Below are 27,438 nucleotides of genomic sequence, written 5' to 3'. Positions count from 1 at the left end.
ATGGAATGTTCAAAAATACATTATAACAATATATTTTTGCACTTTAGTAGATTTTATCTGTAATGACAAAAATCTATATTAAATACGTTACACCACCCCACGCAGGTGCCATATTGTTTGTCAGAATTCGTCATAATTGGACAGAAATTATATTTGATTATAATACAAATGCTGTGATTGACACAAATTAACATTAAGCCCCTCCGGTTATTGCTAATAATGGGTAATAATATGCCTGCAATATATAGTTTAACCGTCACGCTTCCGAAATATGCTAATAGCAAGTTTAATGATAAAAATATTTATTAGGTAAATTACCCAAGTGTAAAACTTAAAATGATCTACATAAATGCCCGTAAGTGCGTAATTGAATGTAATGAAAAGAGGACAAGGTCACCTAATATTAAGTAATGACAGATGACTGCACCTTCAACCGTGTTCAACGTGGAGAGTGTCCAGAGGAGTTGTTGTTGAGATTAATACCTGCAGCTGAGTTTCATCATCGCACGTCGAGGCAGAATAGGAAATTCCACCCGTATTACCTGGACGTCTGCGGTTCATGAACTGAGCGTTTCTTAAGGCAGTTTTTGCGTCGCACCACCACTACGTGGAATCAGCTGTAACTGAAGTATTTCCGAACCAATTCGGTTCTTAAAAAAAATCGTACCAATTCTTAAAAGGCTGGCAATGCACTTGCAAGCCTTCTGGCAATGTGAGTATTTATGGACTACCACTAAAAATCAGATGAGCCTCCTATCCGTTTGCATAAAATAAGACGAGTGTGTTGTCGACCCTTTTACATTATGATTCGATAAATAGTTAGACGCAAAGTGATACAGTTAATTTAATAAAATTACGTACTCAAAACCGTTTACGACGTCATCGTTTATAATAACATACTGGTTATATCAACTATAAAAAAATTACTTAAAGATATTTATAAAATAAAAACAAATAAATTATCTATAATTATATTATGAATGTATGTTATATTGTAAATACAGTAGTTACAATAGTCTTCACCTAGTATTAATAGACTAATTGTATTATTTATCAAAAATAAACAACGTTTTGCGTAGAACATTTAATGAAGCAGTTATCTTTTACATATTGTCCAATTTTCGTCCATTCTAATAAATAAAATAGTAAATAAAAAAGCCCCTTATTCTCTGCCCATTTTAACTTACATGCTATTGTTATAAAATAGTCCTATTCTTAAATCTAATGCACGTAGCAAAAAAATAAATGTATCATGAACCACTTTGGTCAGGTTGTCTGTCGACATCGGCCTCCCCAAATTGTTACCACGTCTCTCTATCCTTAGCAGACCTTCTCTATCCTTTTGGTAGATCGTCCTTCCATCTTTTAATTTGACCTCCTCGTTTTTTTTTCCGTTACTCGGGTACCACTCTATTACATCCTTGGTCCATTTTTCTTTGTTAGTACTCATTATATGTCCAGTTCAGTTTAATTTAAGTTTTCTTATTTTTTGTAAAACGTCACTGACGTTTGTTTTTTTTTCTTATTTTTGAAGTTGTCCATTGAACCCGTAGTCCTATATTAAGCACGCTTCTTTCGATGACAAACTACTAGTTTTTGGTTGTTTTTCGTCGTACAATTTTCGTCCCTTCTAGCTTTAATCCAATCGAGATATTCGTAAACTCTTGTGAAGACATCAATATCACAGGGCACGTTATAGGCCACACCGACAGCCACGCCATTCTCCAGAGCACCACCAGAGTCTCAGTGTAATGATTATTTGTGTATGTGTTCACTTCTAAGCACACGATACACCATTCATTACATGTTAACCGTTAACAAGAGTCATAGTGGAAAAGTTTTATGAGTTTTACTTGTACATTCGCAAACTTTTCCAATAAGGTGACATGTACGAATATATATGCAACCTTAAAATTGAAAGTAAATTGTTAAATGAGGCACCGTAATACTCTTCTTATTTCTTTGGTTCTCCTTTACTGGAGGTTTGCCAGTTTCGTCAGGCGTGTCTTGCTAGACACAGCATCTCTTCCGCAAAGCAATAAAGTTAAATGTCAAATAATTTATTTCAATTAGGCCGATTTAAAAGGCACTTTTGAATGTCAAAATATGACTTTAGTTGCCCTGTCTAAAGGTTTCATATGAGAAGAATGGGCATGACGCATGACTTACTCTTTAAAAAAAAATATCAAAGGCGCTACAACATTTTTAGTTCTCAGATTTCTGTATCTGTTTCATGATCATTTGTTAATCTAATAAGCAAGTAAGTGAGCCTTCTGGGCCTGACGCACGACGTCGACATTTTGGGTCTAAGGCAAGCCGGTTTCCTCACGATGTTTTCCTTCCCGTTCGAGCGAATTTTAAATGCGCACATAGAAAGAAAGTCCATTCAAGTCCAAGAACCTACGACATCAGGGACGAGAGTCGCACGCTGAAGCCACTAGGCCAACACTGCTCTCTTAAAATAGTATTGCAATATATTGTATATGTGAAATAGGCGTTATGTGAAATAGGTGTTAAAAAACTAATGCAAGCAGATAACAAATTATTATGTACATGGTGTTTATAAATTATATATATTATTATTAACAAAACGAATAACACTACGTTAAATTGTGTGGAGACTTTTACAATATTACGAGATCATATATAAAGCCGAAGCTATGAGAAAAAAGGCGAGTTTCAAGAATTTAATTATTTATTAGACGCATAGTACACTAAAGCTTCATACAATTCAAGTAGGGTAAAGCTCCCAAGACGCAAAAGTTCAGTGTTTAAAAACCGAACCACAACTAATCCCACCATTAAAAGGTCAAGCAAAGACTAGACAGCTGTCCATAAATCCTACAAAATTGGTATTGGCCATCGAATAATAATTTAATCTTCAAGATCAGCTGCGTTCTGACAAAATCAGACCAGTCCTTTGTTATGTGAGTATTGTTGCTTGCACAACGCTTCCGCGCAAACGAAGACACTGGAATAACAATGCTTTTGCAAACGGAACTAGTTTTTGGGGTTCCATACTGTAAACTTAGGTTGTTTCACATTGTTTTTTGGTTGAAATGGGGCTTTGTGTACATTTGTTACTAGTGTTAACATTTAACACATCAGAACACTTCCACTTTCCCGAGGTTTCGTTCTTCATGAAGTTGTTTTGTTTAATAATTGATGTGACAGTTATTACGCCAAGATGCAAAAATACAGAAATCCTCGAACAGTGAGGTCGCTATGCGAAATGCCACATTTGTGCTTCTGGAAGAATCTAGGCTGACTTAGTTAGCCAGGAATTTACGAACAACGGACCTAGTGAGTCTAAGTGCGTCCATCAACCTTTAACCTATGGAAAATTTTAATATATCAGTCAAATTCAGGAAGTTCTTGTCATAAAACATCCAAAAAGGTGAGGACGCAAGTGAAATTTATGATAGTCCAATGTCAGAATTGTAGCAAGTGTATTGTTCTAATCTGACTTTCCAATTACGGAAGCATACGTAAGACATTCAAGGACACGGTGTTGATAAATTTTATAGTAATTAAATCGATAAGTCTTCTAATATATTGTCTAAATATCCTTGATTTTAAAATTATTTTTCTACGGACTCCACGGTGAGCATATTTCTAATCGCGCTTGACAGCTTTTTTTACTTGTAAATCTTGATTTATTCACGTCAACAATAGGTATGGGAATCAGGGGCTGCCTGGGGCTGTCTTATATTTCGTTACAGTTAAATAATAGCGATGAAGTGGGAAATTTTGAAATTTGCAAGGCTCAAAGGGTCGCTTGTCATTTTATAAGAAGTTATTTCGTTTGGGACTCGATATATGCTTAAAATCATATATTATAATCTTTTAACTAGTGTTTTAACACTAAGGTGTTATTTTGCTAACCACCGTTTTTGTTAGCGCGTCTGGTTTAATGGGATCATAAAAATGTGATATGTAATTGTAGTTTTATTGATATATATTTAAACAATAATTAACGTTTATATAATATTTTTACTAATAAACTAGCCATTTATTACATGAAAGTATTCTATTGTCTTTGGCATGAGCGACACATTTGAGTTTTGAACGTAAATTCTGTAACTTCTTAAATAACTCTATAAATTCTTATTCTGCTGGTAACCGACAATTCAAGTAAAATGTAAATTTTATAATCAAAAGTCTGAAATTATCCGAAAAAGATACCAATAAAACTTATTATACTCTGTGGACTGCGTAAGACAATTTACAAGTTTGACACCTGTCTAACGTCATAATAAGGCGGGTCACATAAGGTTTTTTTAGTTAACCTTTTTAGTTTTTAGAAGTCTAGTAATTGCTAACCGTTGGCAGATGTTTTTCTTTGGCACGCGCTTAACCTTTAAGCTGTTTTAAATGTCAAAGTAAACTTTAGAATTATGTAATTTTAAGATAAGTTATTATCGCAGTAAAATAGTAACGATAAGTGTTCCTACAACCTATATTCCTATATTTCTACTGATTCTTGATTGTTGGTTATTGGTATGGTTCAAAGTTGGGTTTTAGATGTGTTCTTCTTGAAAATATTTTCTATCCGGATATGGGTTGAGAGACGCACATAGCAACTAAGCATATACTTCATTTTCCAATTTTGTAGACAAACATTAATCATAGTATCCTAATATATTTCTTTAAATAACCAAACTACAGATTTTGAAAACAGTCAACGATACAAACGATTCTTTTGATGCAATCGTCTTCCTTCTTTGAGGTTATTAATAAAATAATAAATAAATGTTATAATGTATTATAATTATTAGCAAATTTTACACTCCATTAGTGCCTTCAAAACAAGCAATATGTATGTAAATATATAGATATAACAACTGTATTCCTTCATGCGACTCTATCTCCTATTTTCTCTGATAAAAGGGTGACAATCCTGCGAATATAAAACTAATAAATTGTTTTAGATTATTTTCTTTATTGACGGGGCGTTCTCTAAGATCACTTGACAAAAGATTTTGCTCTACATAATATTAATTCTTTTTCTGATAGGGAAGCATCACCCCTCTGTAATGTATTTTTTGTGAAGTTAAAAACGTGGGTAAGACGTAAAAAATCAGGGGGTGAGATAACGTGTGATTTTGGGTGTAATTTATGCGAATTTTAACTTTGAAGATAAAGATTTGAATCGACTTTTTGTATTCCTTGTTCACTCATAAATAATTCTGGTTTTTAAATTGGAAGCTCCGTGTTCGCACAATTCGGAATAAACTATGTTTTTGCCAGTAGCGAGTGCTTTCAGCAATATAAATTTGTAACTAATGTTTAATACATATTAAAAGGTACAATCAAATTTCTTATTTTCGGTTAAACCTACTAAGTGTAATGTACAAAATTGTGTTAAACTGATAAACCAAATTATGACAATAAAAGCTTTTTATTTCAGACACTAAACATTTAAATATATTTATATCATCTTCATTACTTGGTCTCTGTGTGTCCTTTTTGGCAAAGTACTCCTCCGAATCCTGCCATTTCGGTCTTCACTGTGCTACTCTCTCCCATGTACCATGTTACCAGTTTAACACTTCGATTCTCCATTTTGCTGATCCTCTTGTCATGTTCCCCGCCCATTTCCACATAAATTTATTTATTTTCGTTGTGACATCTGCTATCTTAATTATTCTTCGTAAGTATTCAGAAAAGAATAGATAAAAATAAAGATAGATGCCAGATAATGCCTATTAAATATTGTTTTTAATAATCTTTATTAAGGAATGTACTCAATACATTTATTAATTTTGAGGTTAAATTTAAATAATGTCACTGACGTTATGGGACGTTTTGGGACTTAACCTCTTGTTATTTTTCTTCGAGCCTACGGAACGCCCAAAAATGGTAAACATCGCAGCCCATGGTCACTTATTTTAGTGAGTGCGTTGCCAGCCGTTGTATACCACCTGTTATGTTATATACTAGTTACGTTATAAAACTAGCAAATCGTCTTCACATAAATCATAGAAGAACTGCAAAGAAAGGGTTGTACCTGCCTTATAAGGAATTTAACGAACCTTCACGACCTTTCCTTCTTAGCATTCCGGGCACGCTATATATAGAAATATAATTACTAATTAGTATTCGCCCATTTTTCATATCGCGTGTTATTTACTTTCTGGTCAAGCTGCACATTAAGCTTAAGTGCTTCATATAAAATTATGGACACCAAAAGGGTATTGCAATTAGGATATAAAATACATCAGTGACGATACAATCTTTTTAGGTCTGGGCCTTAGATTACTGTTTTATGATCAGGTGAGCCTCCTTATGGCGCGTTTTATAACATAAGAAAAAGGATCCCTAGGAAAGAGCTTAGCGACTCCTACATTGCCAATAACGCACTCCGGCAGTTGTCCATGGGCGGCATCACTCATTAGTGTGCCTTCAGCCCAAATACAGATTAGGGTAAAAAACCGCCTCACCGGGGAAGGCGAGGACCTTTACTTCGTACTTCGCTCCCTCCAGTGAGCTTCCGTCCTGCCCTTCAGGCGATTGACCACCCCGCGACGGCCCAAGCCGAGGTTCGAGTCTCACAGGAGACGCCCTTGCGCTAGCCGCGGGATAAAACGCCATTCTGGCCGAGCTACGCTCGCCAAAACAGCCCGAGCTGAGCTGTAAAGGCCCTTAAGGCCAACAGCGAGATTCCATTCAAAAATAAGCCTTCAGCCCGTTCGCCTACCGTTTTTAAAAAAAACTACGTAAACTTTCGCAATAAAATCATTGAATCAAAATTTACATACATCATAATCAGACAATGGCCCTTTCTCTGATTATATTATAATTAATCTACGAGTAAGCCCATTGACTAACCCTTTCAATGCGTGTGGGCGTCCAACAGCGCTCAGCGGGGTTCGAGTACCCTGCCAGGGGACATGTGTCCCGCTATAGGAACATTTTGTCCGAGAGCCTCGGACAATAGGTATACGGGTGGAATGAATTGACGTGTAATGAGCAGAGGGATCTGCGCGTGCGTTTCGGTGTTTTTTCGCTCGAGGCGACGATATACACTGCGTGAAAACTTAATTATGATACCATGATTTGTGTTTCTAGTGTTATTGATTGTTGTCGTATCGTGCTGTCCACCGGCTGTGCAATGAATAACAAATGCAAAGTGACAAAGGCATATCAAAAATGAAAAGGTAGTTAGTAATATTTGTTTATTTATTTTACAGAATAATAACAAATTATGAACATTTTTGTCATTGCCTTTATTTCCGACACTTAATTATGAATATTACAGTTTAATTTATATGGAGCCTAAAAATATATCTATTAACCGTAGGTAAAATACGATGTAAGATTTAGGAACCATAAAATGCAACCATCATTGTCAGGTTTTGGTTTGTCCACCGTTGGACATAGACATCCTCCATCAGGTTCCACTCGTATCTGGCGCGGCAAGGTGACTATTCGACACTGGTTTTATTTCGCTGTATTATATATTGTTTTAGGATATTCTTAGATTTTTCAGTGTGTTGAAAAAAATTTCTCTAGTTCTAATGCAGTGATGGGCAAAGTACGGCCCCCGGGCCATCGCCGGCCCAAAGAGAGCCCATCAGCATGAATAGTAGGTGGACCGTTATAATAACGTTTTGACGGTCGAGAAGAAATAGTAGATTCTATTTGTATTGCTTTTAGAATATTATAATTAAAAGCTTTAACACCAATGCATTCTTTATAACTATGGCCTTCCTCTAGAATTTCTTAAGCTTTGTGGATTAAAAAAGTTTGCCTATCACTGTACTAGTGAGTTCTGTCCTATCTGCCATTAAATTGTTTTCTGTTTCTAACTTTAGCTGAAATTTTTACAGAATAATATAATCTAAATGTAACATTTTGATAAGCACTACCGTTTATATAAAAGTAATAAGATGTTAGAAGCGCAACAAATGCATTTAAAAATAGTTCTTGAACATTTTATGTTGGATAAGGTCATCTAATAACTGATCTGGTAGTCCATTCATTAGCCGCGGTAGGAAATACCTCAACATTCACTCACCATAGACGTTGACTCTCGATGTAGCGCCGAACATGCGTTACTCAGGTCTGTTCGTTAACTCGTATAATATAATGTACTTGACCTATACCTCAAAGTCAAAGTCAAATAATTTATTCATAAGTGTACATTCAACACAATGTACACTTATGAACGTCAATAAAAAAGAAATATACATTAAATGCTTCTAATTTTACATTCACTCCTCAAATCAAGGACGTAGAACGGAAAAGAAGAACTGGCAATAAACTCTCCGCCACTCTCTTTTACACCTAATACATTAAAACAGTATTTTTTACATTTCAAAGTATATAATCGTAGTATAATACGTGTTGTTTGCGACACAATTATTGAATTGTGTTGCAATAGAACCAATTTTATAACGGTCAGATTTCAACGGTATTTATCGCATTGGTGTAAATTGTTTCGTGTATTTGGCGTTGAAATTAAATTAGTGGATAGAATCTTATCTCTTCCGATCATTGCACCTGTTGCACAATATGTTACTGTTTAATTTAACCGGATTTAACTTGTTTAGACAATTGTTAACAACAAAACGAAACTAAAACGAAAGAAGATATGTGTCTCTTTACTTTCTATTTTTAATGTATCATCTTTTTAGTTGTTTGTTTTTTTGTTCCTGTTTAGTTTTGTCTTAATAAATGTGTACAACATGTATTTTTGCACTACTTGCCTATGTTATGTAATTTAATACATTTTTATTTACTCACAGTGTTTGCCTGGAATAGATCGCTCGTATGCGATAAGGCCGCCAGTTGCCCTCCTTTTAATTTAATTATATGCATTTTTTCATATTGTAGTGTAAATAAATAAAATAAATATTTTCTTACACTACATTGAAATTGTCCACGTTTTCCCTATCAACAAAGTTTAAGCGACTCCACTGCTCAAGACCTCATATTATGAAGAGAGTAATGTCATACGCTGTCCAAGTATAGCAAGACACGTTTTTGATTTAAATTTTAAACTTTATTGAGTCCCACTAATTTCCTCACGTTATTGACCCTATGAGCAAGAGAATTAGGAGTAAAGAAATTATCTGTAAGCTGGAGAAGACCTCAGTGTTCGCCTTTGTATATAAGATACTTTTTTTGATCTGGGCCGAATTTCTGTATCTGTTCCGTGATCATTTGTCAATATTATAAGCAAGTAGATGATCCTCCTGTGCCTGACACACTCTGTCTACTTTTTGGGTCTAAGGCAATACAGTTTTCTCACGATGTTTTTCATAACCGTTCGAGTCAGTGTTAAATGTGCACCTGGAAAGAAAGTCCATTGGTGCACAACAAGGGAACCACAGCTATGAGAGTCACACGCTAAAGCCACTGGGCCAACACTGCTATATCAAATATTATTCTACACACAGAAAATTATCTATAAATTTTGATGATCTTTGTATAACGTAACTTTTTTTAAATGTCACAAGCACGGCCTTTGACGTCGAATTTAATGATTCAGCATGTTTTGGATCAATAGAATTGGAGCTTTAAGTGGTAGAACAGAAAGTTTATTTTGTTTTAGCAAAAATAAATAGTGCAAAACTAATGAAGTTCATTTTCAATTGTCGAGGGCTCATATTTTTGGAATCACAAAGTAATGTTCCGCTTGATTGAGTTTTATTGGAAAAATCAAGTCATGATACCACAATCACAACTGTGATATTGTTATTGGTAGTTTATTTCTAAGTTCCCATAAAATTATTATAACGAACAAATTATCTATAAGCTGCCAAACAAACCAAAAATTTAGTGTTTAGTGTGTTTAGTGAGTGTAGCCTTATCGTTTAATTGTAGTACAATCTTTTTGGGAATCGTTTCTTTTGGCTTCCTTGTTTTATGTGACATATGGAATTAATAACTCTCCGGGTCCTTCATGAGTGTACCATATCGTAAAAGGCCAGCAACACACTTGCGAGCCTTCTAGCAATGTCTATGTATCATTTAACGTCACATGAGCACCATGCCTGATTGCTCCCAGATACTCATGAATATTTATTGCTATTAAATTAAATAAAACTTAATATATTTCAATGACTTATAAATATTTCAAGACTTATAAAAAGCTTTGCAGTAATCCCAAAACCTTATATATGACTGTTAAAAAATAAATAGCTTCGAACAACTGGTATCAAAGTTTTTTCAACTGCTATTTGAGGGTTAATATCATTTAATTTTATTGGTTCAGAAGCGATTAGGAAATATTAGATTATCTGTCGGATAACAGATGTCTCAACAGACTGTTAACATAATCCTTTAGTAAAGGTGTGTTTAATTTGAGCCAATATAAAGATTATATTAATTTTGTATGGATTTGAAAATTTAAATTCTAAAAGTAAAGTACGCATCTCTTTTCAGTATAGCATATACACATTTTGACAGAAAGAGATGAAACAGTGTAAGATGTTTTATACGTGCGTCATGCATAAAAATTTTGTTTTTAAAATTTAAAATCAAAATTGAGAATAATCTTAGCTAGATAATAAGGATAACATCCAGTTTACGGAATATTCTTCTAAAACTTTAAAGATATGATAATATGTTTTTGGTGTAATAATCTTATTAGCATTAGTTTTAACGCAAAAATGTCAACATATTTTTCGTCCCTCGGTTTAACAACAAATCCCCTAGAGCGTTGAAACCCATCCTCTTTGGTTGGTTTAGCTTGTCTTCCATACAATGATACACTCTTCATATCATTACACCCACCCTCAATAACGACAATTAAATAATATAATTAAAACGTTATTTTGTTGGCCGTAATAAAGTCAAATGTCGACATTACGTACAAACGTACGTAACTTTCTTTTTGTTTACAAATTGGAATTGCTTGCACGTGCTTATTCACGAGGAAAGAAAGAAATACAACATAAACTACTGGATTGATTTGTATGCACTAACACTAGTCTGAACTAAAAATGTTCTTTTTCTAAAACAGATTTTTTTCTTTCCATTTAAGGACAACTTTGTGAAGTCAAAATATACGCAGTCCCATGAGTGTCGTTATATAGAGTTTACACATATATGAAAACAGCTTCGCCCTTTTTAAAGTCCGTTAAAATGCGAAAGTGATAAGCCATTGCCATAGCTGTTAAGATCGGGTATCCTTAAGGGACCTTAACCGACTACTTAAAAACTATCCATATTATTCAATTAAAGCTATCAAAAGTAAGTATCCAAGTGATATCATGTCCGTCACGAAACGCTGCCCGCAGGTGCGCTACCAATTGTGTGGGAAATGTTCCAATTTACACTAAAACTAATGAAATTTCTGTGTCAACTTGATATAATGATATGTTAACGTTTTAATTTCCGAGTTACATTAGTTTTACAATGTTGGTTTAAGGCCCAATATCCCAGCACGAATTTCTGTGTCATTGTCTCGGGGTGGACTGCGGTACGCAATGGAAAGCTGGAGCATTGAGGCGCGCCGGCCGTAATAACAAATGGTTATGTAAGACATTAAATTAATATAATTTTATCAATGTTTTCTGAAATAGATTACTTGACTTGCGATAAAATATATCGTGTCAATTTCAAAATCATGTTATCATATACATTTTCGTCATAAAATGAATTCAAAGTGTCAAAAATTGGCTATGTTTGGATTTCTATTCTATCGAGCGAAGTTATTTAAATCGTTTATCGATCTTTTAGCATGGATACATAAACAACTCAACTCGACCATATATTTTTTCCATTCGCCATACTTCAAGAAACGATGACAAAAAATGGAAAAAGACAATGTGCTTTTTTAGAGTTTGGCGACCATATAAGCCCTTAAAGGACAGTTTAAAGGATGTTCGTTGCCCGTATTGTATCTGTAGTAACAGAAAGTGTATCCTTCGTGGACTTAAATCTTGAATAATTATAATATACACAGTTAAAAATGCCTCCTGGTTGGATAGCTCGATCTTCTAGACACAGATAGACAAAGATTTTAGTTTTGTAACGGCAAAGATATTTTCTTCATTTCTTCTTTCTTTCGAAGTACTCTAGTTACGAATTGCTTTCTATAATATAACATTTTACACACCAAGAAAACATTGTAAGGAAACCGACAGATTTAACTGGTCTATTATTATAAGGTGGAAAAGTGATTATTGAAGAAGATACAGACACCTGAAACCAAGACGCCTTATTACTTAGCATAAAGCAGTAATTAAAATAATTAACAATTATCTTAATTAAAATGTTTCTACTTCATGCGACAAACCGTTAATTTATTTTAAAAGTCTCCATCTTTGTCCCTTTTCGTAAACACTTGCTGTTCGACATTCGAAATTGGAATAATCAATTCGTATATACGAAGGGTCATTTATCCTTCTATTGAAAGGTTGTTTTGCTTGTCTAATCAAAGCGTGTAGACAGACGTACAAATTACGAACAACCATTGTGATACGAAGATAAACATGCAACACCTGTCATTGCACTATAATTAGAAATTTGTAAAACATCAACATTTCGTGAGTTAATCACAGTTCTCAAACTTATTTTATTTAAAAGTTAATGAATTCATTGTTAATATTTTATTGTTAAGTAGTATTTTTTAAGTAATTAATTCTATCGAAATAATATTTTATTTCAATTTCAAATCGGTGAAGGAAAACATCGTTAGGAAACCCGCCTTAGACCCTTAAACTCGACGACGTGTGTCAATCACAGGAGGCTGATCACGTACTTGCCTATTAGATTGCCAAACACTCATGAATCATTTGTTACGGGACAGCATGCAGCTAAATGGCTTACTTAGTTAAGTTAATATTTGCCTATTTCATTTAACAAAACTTTATATAACGTTTTACTCATATTTAGTGATAGCGCGGCCTATGTACACCCACACTGCCAGAAGGCACGTGACTGCACGCCAACATTTTTATAATTAATACAGCATTTCTCAAGAATAATATAAGTTTTTTGAGTTCATTTTGAGATGCACTGTAAAGAGTTTTGTGTTGTTTCAAAACAGGTGCGTAACACACAAATGACTTGTCATCAAATTTTTTTCTGATGTTTCGTGCAAGATTTATAAAGCGATAGAAGAGCAAGTCTATTTATATATTGTTACCTTCTTATTACGGTAATTAAAACAGATTTTACTAGAGAATACTACTATTCAAACGAGAAACGAGTCTTTTCTCTAACTTCGATTTTGTTCAACGAATAATATCGCAATACCGCGAAGAAATGCCTCCAACGTTAAAGGTACACTGCCAGACCAAACCAAACTTTTAAATTTGTTTTAATTTTCTCTTAAAATCATTTTTAATTATTTTACTATCACCAAGTAGGTTAAGAAAATCGTGAATACTCTAAATTTGATACCTACAATAATAACGGTTTTTACGTTTACGTTTTTATTATGAGTTTATAATTATCGTAATATATATTTTTACTATATTCAAAAACAAAAAAAAACAAATGTTGCTGCTAATTAAGCATCTTTAACTTCTAGTTTATCTAATCCCATATTATTAATATAGTAAAATTCAAAAATGGCGAAAAGAAACATAACATCAATGTATAATTCTCAATTACTTATGTTAAAGATTGAATATTAAAAACTTTAATGTCTTATAAGTTTCAATTATTAGTATTAATGATACTGTTACTTAAAATATATAGGTCTAGACACATGGACCAAACTTTTTAAATAAATTTTAGGTTTCTTCAGACGCGTTTCTAAATCGCGATATCTGAGCTCCGCAGTGGAATAAATAGTGAATCATAAGTTTTTATAAGTGTATAAGTTATAATAACCTGTTAAGTGTTACTTAACTAATGTTTACTTAGTTTATTACTTTCTTTGATATATATTTTATATAGTTAATAATAATAAGCTGTAAATCTTTCTCAATAAATAAAATTGCTAGTCCAAATATTTCCTCTGATGTGATTACCATCCTTCAGTCCTCCCTTCCACGTCTTCCTTCTACGAGCTCGTATTGCCTTGAATTGCCCATCACCATGAATTGTAACAAGTCTTATCTAGGATGACGCAAAATGTGTGTTATTTATTTGTACAAAATTTATAGAATTTTTAATAAAAACACCAACGTACAACGTACATCCGGTAAAAAATCGCGCCTTCACGGTCAAATCGAAAATGTAATAAATTTTCTTTATGAGCAAAAATTTTAAAGTACTTAAAACGACTCAGTAGATTAATACGTCACGCTTCGTTATTTCAATGCGTTTTTAACGAAAACTAGAAAAAGTCTATAAATTTGATTCTGATGTTTGGGGTAAAAGTTCGCGCTCGCAACGGCACACAGATTAGGTAATATATGTGTATGTAGAAAAAATAAAATGTGAGTAAACTTACCTTATAGAGCATCAACTCTTGCAGATTTGTATTTCAAGAATTAAAAAATAATAGAAATTATTCAAGTATTGTCTTTTGTTAACATAGCTTTTACACATTAAGAAAACACTTTTTAAACGGTTGAAGCTATACTTATAATTATTTAAATAATTTTAAATTTTCCGACATTTCGCGTGCTTTACAGCGGGTGTGGTCACGGTGACCATTATAAGTTTATAATAATAATACATAGCTTCAATCCGTTTAAAACTGTTTTCTTAGTGAAATTATTCAATATTTTATAGCGTGATTTCGTTACTTTAAATTTAATTTTGTACATGTAATTAAAAACCTGTTATAACTGATGTTAATACAAAATGTCGTACCTTAGATTTTTTTCTGTTTCCGTTGTAACCATACATAGAATCCTCATTTTATTAAGTCGATAAAAACCGTGAGAAAATACTTTACAAGTAATGCCAATGTCATTAACCAATTAGTAGTAGACCAAGCCATGTCCAGATCTGTCTCGCACGGAACTAAACCCACTGACCGCGTTAAATACCGCAACTAACGGGCCAAAGATGACTCTACTTTTTACTTTTTAAACTTTACATATGATTTCTCTTTTCACTTTGTAGAGCTTTTTAAGCATGTTTAGAAAATGTGTTTGTGTGCCCTTATTTATAGAAGACACAAATGTCTTTGAAGCTTTTTAATAACGTCTATTAGTACGCATTACTTTACAATTACTGAAACGATTTGAATAAATTTAACTATAGTTGTACGCTTGACATTTTATTTATTTAATTAAAAAAAATATCTGCTTAAACTTATATAATGTGGAAATACGTATATAATTGTAAAATGATGTCTTAAAACTGATTTTCGTTTCATTGTAATTCTTACCAACGCCTGCGCATACTAGAAGGACCCCATTCAAATTCTTAATCAAAGAGATATCCTTATCAATGGATCACACCACGATAAGGCGCGAAAACAAAACACTAGTAGAAAAAGCTGCCCCTCATTCCGTTCACAATGACTATACCCATCCCTCTCTGACACACATAACGAAACGTGTGCGATAGAGATATAATATTTGTAACAAATGTCACGGTGTCCCCAGGTAAGTTAGAAAGAAGTTATTCGAACGCGAGCTTTGCGCGGGAAAGCACGTGGTTTCGGTTTTCGGTTCGCGAAAAAGTTTGCGAGTGTTTTAAAACAATTGGACTAGTGATGTGGAACTTTTTATTGGATTTTGTACGTGCAAGGACGTTTTTGTGCACCGTGTAAGGAGTTCTGATATAGGTGAGCGATTATGTTTTTTGACATCTGTAATACACAAAGGCCAAAATGCGAGGGAATACGTCTTCCGTTAGATGGGATTGTGTGATCTTTTATGGATCGAATGCAAACTTTATAAGTTATTTAGACGTATGTATACAAGCCAAGGCTGTACTTTGCTCACCCACTCACCCAGGTTTTCTTAGTTTTATAAGTGATTACCAAAATTGACAGAATTACGCCCCGTAAATCCAGACGCAGGCAATCTTTTCAACACTTACATTAACTTCGTTTTATAGCAATTACCATTTAATTATTTCACATAAATTCTATTTTTATCTGTGGCTAAAGCGCCCCGATAACCCAGGAACCGTAATTAGTTTAATTTACGCGCAACTTTGTTAAATACAAGTTATATTAATATTTGTAAAATAATTACTGAACTTAATTTTAATCATAATACTATATTACTAGTACATAAGGCATACTGCTGCGAGTTAAGCTTATAAAATTCAACATTATTTTGTGGTGATTTATTACCTGTGATACCTCGGGTCTGGGCCTCAGATTTCTGTATCAGTTTCATGATCGTTTGTCAATCTAATAGGCAAGAAGGATCAGCCTCTTGTGCTTGTCTAAAGCATGCCGGTATCCTCACGATGTTTTCCTTCACCATTGTAGCGAATGTTAAATGCGTACATAGAGAGTGCACAGCTAGAGTGAACCTACGACCTCAAGGATGAGAGTCGTATGCTGAAGCCAATAGGCCAACACTGTCCGGGTTATTTATTAATATATATTTTAAGTAAATTCTACGTATTTATTAATCGGCAAAACTCTTATTTATCGAATAGTTAGGCCAGTTATGGTATTATTTTATTTATTTATACTTCCCTATAGTAAATAAATGTAACATACGATCGGGGACTGAGTTTCCTAATTGATCTACTTACAATAACGACGTACTTGAGTAACATAATATCTTTCGTTGTAACTTTATTCACTCCACGTGACTACTATACCATATACTATATAGTACACACGTTAGGAACTATGTTTCCATTGAAAACCATTAGTACAAATTCTAAGCAAATAGAGCAAGGGTTGGCATGGCAGTCCATTAAAATTTGTTTAGGGATACAAATATTAGTTTAAGAGGGTCCGAGTGTCAGTATCTATATAAAACGCTGTTTTATATTTTACGGTTGAAAATAATAAAACAGTAAATCTTCAAGTAAAAACAAGTAAACTATCAATTAGGATTAAATTTAGTTTAAGTTATCAATAATATGTTAAATTATAATAATAATAAAAGCCTTTATTGCTGTAGTTTTCACACATAGTACATAAGAAACGTGAAATACTAAAATAAAATAAAAATTGTACTAATAATTAATCGACAAGCCGGTTGGTTTTCCTTAAACAGCTTGTCTTTGGACATAGGCCTCCTCTAAGGACTTCCACTCTTCTCTGGTTCTAGCTTTACGCATCCACATAGGACCAGCTACTCTTAGCACATCATCTTCCCATCTCCCATCAATAATATGTTAAATTAAGAATTATTAATTATATTACTAATTAAAAAGAAACGGCGCGGCGGTTATCTAAGCTCGAGTCTACGGCTAGTAGCAATTACGAATGGTAATTTGGATATGGTCCGAGGTCTAGGCTAGAATAATATGAATTTTCTTTTGACGTTTTAATGCTTTAGCTTAAGTTGTAGCTAGCTAAGTAGGTGCTTTCAAATCAAACCTCATTAAACGCCATGTGAAGACGTGAGAACACGGTTCTTTGGGACATTGTCAATATACCATATATAGAATATTAAAATTGAAAGTATGCACAAGGATCTTAACATGCATAAATACAGCGAAACGGTTTGCCTTTGCTGACTTAAACGGGCTACATAGCCATGTGAATGCTGAGACAATCCAACTTCTTGACACAACAGGAATTAGATGCCTAAAGAGAACTAAACCTTTTGAGTTAATAAGCCTAGTGTACAGTCAAAACCGTTTACGACCACATCGTTGATAATAGCATAACGGTTATATGCTATTATTTTATTAATAATTAAGACAATTATTCGCCATAATTATTGTATAGGCTAGATTGTAGTTCATGTAAAGTCGCACTATTGTGAATTTTATTGTAAAAAATACGCTGTTTAGCACTAAAGCCAAAAGGTGGACATTGTATACATCGTAACGGCAACATGACCCCAAAGTAGCGAAGATGTAAGAGGAACGGAAATCCTCAACGGAAAATAACAATTCGTTAGCGATTGGTACTATTTCACGAACATTTAACTTTTTTTTAAATATCTAATTATGGACAATGGCCACATTGTATGTATTTAAGGTTGAAAACTTGTAAGCTGGTCTCTCATGCTTAAACTTTCATCCCAGTATTATTTTTAAAAAAATATTGAAATCTTTTGTTATTGAACATAATTCTACATCTGGATCAGACAGTTCGTTATGCATTATGCTTTATCTAACGATTTTAGTATTATTTTAATGTTATTTAATTTGATTTTGTGATGTATGACTATGTTTGATACCAGAAGAGGTAATTTTTATTATTAACCTCTTTCAACTCTGTATCCGCGTCTTTTAATTTCCATTTAATGTTGGACTGAAGGATCCTCTCCAAGAAACATATTTTACAGTTATTTATGTTGTATATATTAATATAAATAAACATCGTAATAATTTGTGTTTAATACAAATATAAAATTGCACTCCCAAACGTTCTATTACAACCACAGATGACCTTACAAATATATCGACGCAAATTCAAAAGTCAATTACGCATAAAATCTCAAGGGTCCTTGAATACCCTTTAGATTCGCACAATAAAACAATGGATCACAACAACCTCTTAACTCACTATCCGCACACCTCTGAGGGTCAGTTAGACCCTTAATTAATGTATGAATGAGATATAATATACGTAAACGGTAGGAAGGAAAGAGATCGCAAGGAATTAGTAAAGCTCTTAAAATGCAGTAGACCGTGCGTTTTGCAATTTTTATAAAATATATGAACTTTACAGTCTACTGACTTCTACAAGTTTTTATTTCTTTAAGTGTGGGAAATAAAAGACAACACTGTTTTTTCGACAAATTCATTGTGCAAATATAATCCTTTGCCGTTGCGAGATTAGGATACAAACGTTGAAATCGTATTCAATATTGTAACGTTTTTTTTTATTTTCAGCACAAATATAAGAATTTAAACTTAGAACCTTAATCTTAAGCTTAGAACCAAGAAGTTAGAACCGCTAATTCGTGATCCCAGAGCTGGTGCTTTCGCTTAACGAAAAAGTATCACAATACAGCTAGGAAATGCTGCTTTACGAAGCAATTTTAAATTTGCTTTAACTTTCTATTATAATTTTTTGTATTATTATTATTACCATGTGGGTGTGTGTAAAAATATTGTATATTTGTGTTGTGAATAAATAACAAATATAAACGTTAAGTATTCATAAACAAATATAAGGTCAACTGTTTAGCTCTAACAATTAATTACACCATAAATTTGCACTTCTTTATCTTCTTTATCCCTACTTGAGATATTTAGAAGGAATTATGTACATGCCCGTTGTTTAATTAAGTTTATTTTAGATAGTTATGCAATATATAATCAACACCAAAAATAAACTTTTAACTATCGCCTCTACCAACACTCATATTATGAGATGGATTTTAGTTACAATAAATTAAATTACAAGACTACTTACGACTAACCATTAATTACAATTCCAAACACTCCAGCTTTCTCCCATTTTGACTGCCCATTCAATGACACATTCTTCCTAATTATATCCAATATATAAGAGCAGTGTTAGCCTAGTGGCTCCAGCATGCGAGTCTCATCCCTAAAGTCGTAGGTTAGACCCAAAAAGTCGACAGCGTTTGGCAGGAGGTCTATTAAATTGACAAATGATCATAAAACAGATACAAAAATCTGTGGTTATCTAAAAAGCGTTTTAGCGTCACTGATTTATTCTATCTAAAACTTTAAATAGATCTTTTATACCCATAGAACACCATATTATAATTTTCTGTTCGTTCATCGTTAAACTTGACGTGAATCTTATGAGACAAAATACAACCCTATCAAAAACTAATCGTTATTCGATTCCAAAGCGTTCTTATTCAATTGACTTATAGTTTATAATAATTTTATGAATATTAAGTATTAGCAAAAAACCGCGCAGCCGCTTCCGCTTAAGGCGTTAACCGAGCCATAAAAATGTCTTCTAGAGTCGTATTGTTATTATAATTTTCTTGTTTTGATATGCAATGAGGAACGCGTATCTAATCAAGAAAAATGGGGTCATTTAATGAAATAAATAAATTAAATATATGTACGTAAAGGGTTTTTATTCTTTACCATCACTACTAGATTTAATGTGTTATTTCTTTAAGAATAAAGACTTGTTTCGCATATCATAGTTAGAAAAAGTTGAGAAGGATAGCTTACATTACGATGTATACTTTAGTTTAGTTATGGTGAACATAAACTTTATAAAAATCAATAAAAATTTATACTTTTTACTAAAAACTAATATTGCGAGTGATTTTTGCAGACGTATTTTGAAAAATTCTGCTGATTTTTAACCGTGAGAATGAATGAGGGTCGAGAATGTGATGATTCTTCTGTATGACCTTGAACAATTTTAAAGATGTTATTTTGTATATATACTGTTTAAATATCTTATAATATGTGTGTATTTTTCATTATTATTGTAAATGAAACCTCCTGAACCTTGCCTTTATTATTACAAATAACATCTTGTATATAACAACTAATATATAGAAAACAACTTAAAGCAAATGAAATGAGAATATTTTTAACCAAAACACATACCAATACTTATTAATAAATTCTATAAAAACCACGTTTTCTTTACCGTTAAATTAAAATTCGATTTAAATTGATACAAAGCGTTCCCCAGGTGTATGTGCAATAAATCACCCTGCTTGGCCCATGACCTCCTGGTTTTAAGGATTAGGGTCTTGGTTCCCAGGCTAAGGCGGTCTAATTTTGACATGTTAACCATACAAATAAGTGGATTGAATTCAACACGTTTTTGGGAAAATGTCTGTAATATACTGTAACTTCAATACTGGGCACTATTTTAAACTCTTTATTTTGGTTTAGAATTTATGAAATAAAGTTTCCAATTTTACGTTTAAAAACGCTTTGTTTATTGAATCAAATCAAGTAAAAAACTTCTCATAGATAGGTAATTCTAATGTTTTCGAAACAATTGTTTTGACTTTGTTAGCACAAAAAGACTAACTGTCCCATTCTAGAGACAAGTATACATTTATTTCATTTTTAGACATTAAATACCAATTTGATTAAAATTCCCGTTCTGACATGATGTATTACTATTAAAACTGGTATTCGATACAATTCAATGTCCATCCCCTTAACAACCATGACGTAGAAAAATTGGCAAATATATCAAATATATAAAAAACGTTGACTTAAAGTTCCCTGCACTAAACCAGATTTATTCAATGCATTTAAACTATTGTAAAGCCTGTAAGAAGCGTTGTCCATACTTTTCTTACGCTAGACTAAAGTTTTTTTAATTAAGATAATTCTCTTCATGTTAAGCTAAAAACTAAGTATAAGAATCCTACTAACACGATACTTCAGTAAGAAGACAGCTCACGAGGAGACTTGTCAAGATTTCCGAGTGTCAAACACGTCTGTTTTTAATCTGAATCTTGCCCTTACATCTAGTCCCAGTAGCTTTCTCATACAAAACTACAACCCTACCGCGTTGTAGTAATAAAATTTTATCTTTTAAATATTAACTTTGCTTTACTGACTTATTAAGTGGTAGGAAGTTTACGATCTATTTAATACCAATAAACTTACAGAACACAATGTTGGTGAATGTTACAATATGAAAATTTCATCATAAAAACTTTAACTATATCATTACATTTATGGGTGTATAATAAAATAATGAGCAAAATTGCTTGAAGATTTTAATTCTAAAACTTTCAATTTTCATATTAATGTTACCATAGAAGCTATTGACATTAACATTATTAAATTTGTATTTATCTTTATTTCAACCGAAACAGTTTTGACGCAAATAGTATATAACGAAAGGCTCTTTACAAAAACATGACTATGTATTTTATTTATGACTTACTTACTAACTTAAGCATCAATTATCCTTTCAAATAATAATAAGCAATAACTGTCGTGGAATCTAATTCCCGCCCCTCAATATAGCATCGTAAATTTCCCATACGCGGACGACATTGTTGTCAGAAATAAATCATAGCTTACAAGAATAAAAACTCCTTACACGAAACCTCAAACGACTCTCGCCTCTATGGTTAAAAAAATAAACCGACATTGACAGATGACCTTCGAACTCCATTTTTGCACTTCCTTAAACAATGATAAGGGAACAATGGCGGAAGATTCGGATTCTGCTCCAGATTGTATAACAATTGTGTATTATTACTCCAATTTTAACAATTGAGAGACAACAATACTTAATAAGGAACCCTTGGAAACGCTCTCACATCTGCTTATTTATTAACGTCTTGTATATAGATCCTATTCATATAGGAAGTAAAATTGAATAGATTTAAAGTGCAGCCAGTTACCAAGATGTCACTGTTTAACCAAGTCAAGCAAAAACTTTTAAAAATACTAAATTTATTCAACAAGCGACACAAACTAACCAACTTTTATTTCTTAAACTGCTAATATTATAATATTACCAGTTTATGTATATAAACCTGTGTATACACAGGTTTACGAAAATTATTTTATAAAGATGTTGATATGTTGATAATCCGGAAACGTACGGTACGTAATCTTTAATAGTTAGGTTTACTTTGGATGAACTGGTGTATATTAAAAGTATAATATATACTATGTAACAAATGTTTAAACAACTATATATAAATTTGTTTTATTTACAAAATAATCACAGTTTTAAAGATATAAATGACTACAAGGATGATTTTACCTTTAAAATACTAATTTGTAGTTTGTTTAACGTGAAATTAAATTGACTCATATTTTCTGTTTCGTTTTGTTTATCATTGTAATGTTTTGGCTTAACAATAGCTGTAATATAACATATTGTTAAACTGAACGCAACCACTTAACCATTACCTATGTAGTCTATGATTATACAGATTGTCTTTTGTCAGCGTAATCTGTCATGTTATATATATCGTCCCTGTCTGTACTCGGAATTAAAGCGGTCCGCATCATTTGCCTAACTCAACACGGTTTCATTTATAACTAAATTCCAACTCAAAAATAGTTTGTAACACATATAAATAAATCAATTTAAGAAATAATTAAACTATTACCAAAAATGTTTATCTTGTCTATTCGTTATAAGCACATTCATTGCAATTTGTTTACCCTTTTAAGCATTGATTGCCTTAGTAGAGTTAATGTCATAACATTAAATTGTATATAATTACAAAATAATGAATAGCTAGGCGATCTACTTTTTTGCGATCGAGATCTGGTTATAAAACGGTAATCTTTCACCACACCAGCTATGAGTAATCTATGTGCCGTAAAAGGACCTTTTTCAATCAAATCAGGTCAAGTTACGAAACACACGTAGGAATTGCGTATACATATTGCGAGAATATTTTACTTTATTGAGTTTCTGTTATGACTATATTTTTTTATAAATCTATATGTTTCCGCAGAATTACGTAGTAATTTTTACGTAATCAATATAATGTCTATATTTTTAGCTTTTTATAGGCCTTCTAGGCAATACAGCTAAGTCCCGGCATGTGATTGAGAAGCTAATTTTGGATAAACCTTATAGACAATTATATGTTGACTCGCCATGGATGAAGCTTGATACACAATCTACCACAGAGAAACAACTTTGTAAAACAACATCAAAGTTGTGGTTTGCCAACGTTTATTGATAGTGTAAAGAGTTTGAGAGTGGCAGAAAGTGGAAATAAATTTAAATTAACAGTCAGTAGGTTAAGTAAATAATGAAACGTCGTCGATCCAAGTCATAGGCCTAGCTGTTTGATCAACGGTTTAGTTAAGAGACTGTTGATTGAATGGCTTATTAAGCTAGTTAGCTGCGACATATATATCACCTGACACATCATAATGATTGATATAAATCAATCCAAACTTGACATTATCGATAGCGTTTTGCTAGTATTTTAGAGATTATGCGATTTTTAAACAAGATTTATGAGTGCAAGTACAATTAGTGTTTTAATAAGCACATAGTTTTGGTTTATCATTTGTTGTTTTCATATTAGTTTAATCGTTCAAAGACCTCCAAATAACGTACAGTCAGTATGTTCCAGTTATCTATAACTTTGATCTAATGCAGCCATATGGCCGCTCTAGCGCCATAGATTATGAATTTTTATGTTAATTTTAGCAGAAAATTTAATGAATAGATCGTTATCAAATTATGAACAAATTATTTTGACTACACCTTTTAAGTATTCTTTTGTGCCGCACTCACATTACGTTACATTACAACTTAGTAAATTAGGAGTAATGATAAAAAGGTTACATCGTTTATTTGTCTAGTATAACAGGCTACGATTACTGCTGTCGATTTATTGGTCTTATGGTGAAAATATCATCGTCTTGCTCCAAAATCCTCGAAAGGCTCACCTTTAAGCTTATAAATAAAAATGATGGCCAAGAGTTATAGCGACACATTTCTCGTCTTTCACGAAGAGGTTTGTGTGAATATGCTATATATTTAGATTAAAGTCCAGTGATGGACATGATGGCCTGTCATAAGATTCCAAATAATATGTCTTAACGACATTCGACCAGCTCTGACGTCTCTGGTCCTATTGTAAAAATACGTTTAAGTAAAAAAAACATTACAGTAACGACGCTCGCCGTCGACATTTTGGGTCTAAGGCAAGCCAGTTTCCTCACGATATTTTCCTTCACCGTTCCAGCGAATTATAAATGCGCACATAGAAAGAATGTCCCCATTGGTGGACAGCCAGTGATCGAACCTACGACCTCAGGAATGAGAGTCGCATGCTGAAGCCACTAGGTCAACACTGCATGTTTTTAATTAATCGAAATAATATTTTATAATATCATTACACGTCCATTTTGCAGTTTTTTACGAGTGTTATGACGGAGTGTTTACCAAGGAATATATTAGTATTACGTAAAGTAAAGAGTGACCACCTGTGTGTAGCAGGTGGGTCTCATGGGAAGTAAGAACAAGGGGTTTGGTAAAACACCTAATCGTACATTTCTCAAGTAATAATACTTTATTTATACTATTAAGAATCCCAAATATGATTTGAATCTGGAACGGTTTTGTGAAGTATTAAAAGAGATAAGTGTACAAGAAAATTATTAAAATTTTCCTGCCTAATAATATTATATATTGCTCCGTCCACTAATTGAAGCCAAAACGATTTTCATTTAAGCGTAGGTAAGTATCTTATTCATACCTTAAGATTTAGGACCCTTAAGGAAACTTACTGAAGGACCCTTGAAACATTAGCTTGTTACAAAGGAATCATTGCGCACGCGTCTGCTCCCGCGCACAGCTGCGTTCTTATACAAAGTGCCTAATTTAAATAAAGATTTCCGTTTTATTTATATTTACCTGGGGTTAGTAAAATTATGTAAGTGCGTGCTTCTATTTCACCATGTTTCTGATAAAGGATAAATTTTTGTCATTTATCCTTGATTTTATAAGTGGCAGTAAATGTAAAATTAGAAGCATTAAATATGTATTTATTTATTGACGTTCATAAGTGGACATTGTGTTACCCAAATGAATTGATTTTTTTCCTGACTCCTGACTCTCATTAATTCTCTAAAACGTTTAAGCAGCTTAGACATCAACGTAACTTACGTCGCAGTCAGAGTGGGAGATGTTTCACTACAGTATGGACTCAATAATTAATAAACTCCTGAAAAACAATTGCAATCTAAGTTAGCTTTTGTGTCAAATGTCTACTAAGAAATATTTGTTTTTTGTTCATTTAATTGTCAATTTACGTCAGATATATTAAACCCCTATCAACAAGAACTAGGCAATGTTACTTTACTATTAATAAAACGCTGATTACATAAGAAGCTAATTGATTCGCAGATATCAGATTATATGTAGGTATCTTAAATATAAGTAATTAATGGTGAACTAAAACTAAGGCATAAGCGATTTTGTATATACAATTAAAAAAAGATGTTTTCGTGTACTAGTGTACACACGTTTACAACTTCTTTATGACCTTATTTTTCGAAAAATGATCTACTATATGCAACTTTACATTTTACACTTTACTTTAAATTGGTTAAATAAAGTTAAATTAGGTAAAGTTTAACAAAAGGCTTTTATTATCATAGACATGAATACAAATAATACAATTATTTCATTTTACCTTATTACTATTAAGATTATTACAGAATTTCATTAATTATAATAGAATTATTACTGTAATTGTTAGTATATATGTTTGTTATCTTCTTCGAATCTCTTTGAATCAACCGTGGTAGGGACACAAAAAGATGGCGCGTAACGGAAAATGTGACGCGTAACCGTAAAATGTGACGGTATTTAATGGGCCAAACTCAGCTTTAAGTTGTCGTCACCAGCTCCATTGATTTTCAGTTTGCCCTTTGCAATCAATTCAGGTCAATAGCCCGTTTATTTGCCCAAATGGAAACTTAGTCACTCTAACCACAAATTGATAGTTACAAGTGATCTTCTGTAATAAATTTTCCAACAAACATATTTCATAGTATCTTTGGTTAACATAGATTTACACATTGAAAGCAAACAATTTTTTTAACCGCATTAAAGCTATTTGTATTATTATAAACTTATAATTATTTACATAATTCGGAAAAATTTATATTGAAAATTACGTAAATAATTATAAGATTATAATGATACAAATAGCTTTAATGCGGTTAAATTTTTTTTAAAAACATATTTCAGTGTAGTAGCTGTCTGCTTAATTAATGACGCATAAAAATTCATATTTACAGTTCTGTCCCCAAACGCGGCGAGGGGGTGGAATCTGAATTATTCATGAAACGCCACCTGACAGCAACAGACATTATTTTACCCATTTACGCATAATCACCAGCAAAACCAACCACTGTGCCGTTCGAGTACTTAGGAACCGCTATAGTAACTACAAAAGGAATGAATACAAATCTGAATTTTCTCATGAGTTGCAAATTGTTGCTCACACCTTGGTAGGTTTATTGGCATTTCACGTTCGTTAGTCCAAGAACTTTTAGATAGCCTCTGAGATAACTTTCATTAAAATGTTTTCTTACAATAAAATATCCGTTTTGGCACAAGCCGGTTCTCCTTTCATCCTGACATCACTCCTTTTTGTTTTGTACTCTGTGTCACTCTTATTGCAAAGCTATTAAGCACATATTAACTAGTTTATCCGGAATTTAATGAATCAACATTCACCAATATGGCTAAACGTGTTCTCCTTTCAACAAAATGTCGTTGACGCACGATCTTTACAATTCTAAATTTGAAATTCTTAATCTAGACCTTATTTCGTTACGCGTTCAGGAATTGTACTATCGAATTCCGAAACCTATGTTCAAGACGCTTTGTTCTCGGACCCCAGGTTTTGGGAGTCGAGACGTGCATGCGATATTAAAAAATACTGCGAGAAATCTTTAAATTCAATTGTAATTTGAAAGAAGGGAGAAGGATAATGGATCCAGTCGTACGCCCTGTTTTTGCGGTGTTGTATTTAGCTCGCGAATTCTTCAGGGTCGTTTTGTGTA

General features: G+C 32.8%; 1 protein-coding gene across 1 annotated transcript in view; it reads left to right on the top strand.

Annotated features, from left to right (window-relative positions):
• Positions 1 to 15,519: 15,519 nt before the first annotated feature.
• LOC123720656 overlaps positions 15,520 to 27,438 on the top strand; it is a 53,268-nt gene continuing 41,349 nt past the window's right edge. Inside the window, exon 1 of the mRNA XM_045677361.1 lies at positions 15,520 to 15,649. The gene's annotated coding sequence lies outside the window, so the exon portion shown is untranslated. The remainder of the gene's footprint in view (positions 15,650 to 27,438) is intronic.

The sequence above is a fragment of the Pieris brassicae genome, chromosome 1, assembly GCF_905147105.1.
Source record: "Pieris brassicae chromosome 1, ilPieBrab1.1, whole genome shotgun sequence".
Classification (NCBI taxonomy): Eukaryota; Metazoa; Arthropoda; class Insecta; order Lepidoptera; family Pieridae; genus Pieris; species Pieris brassicae.
Note: the sequence above shows the minus strand (reverse complement) of the source record. Positions and strands in the feature narration are given on the sequence as shown.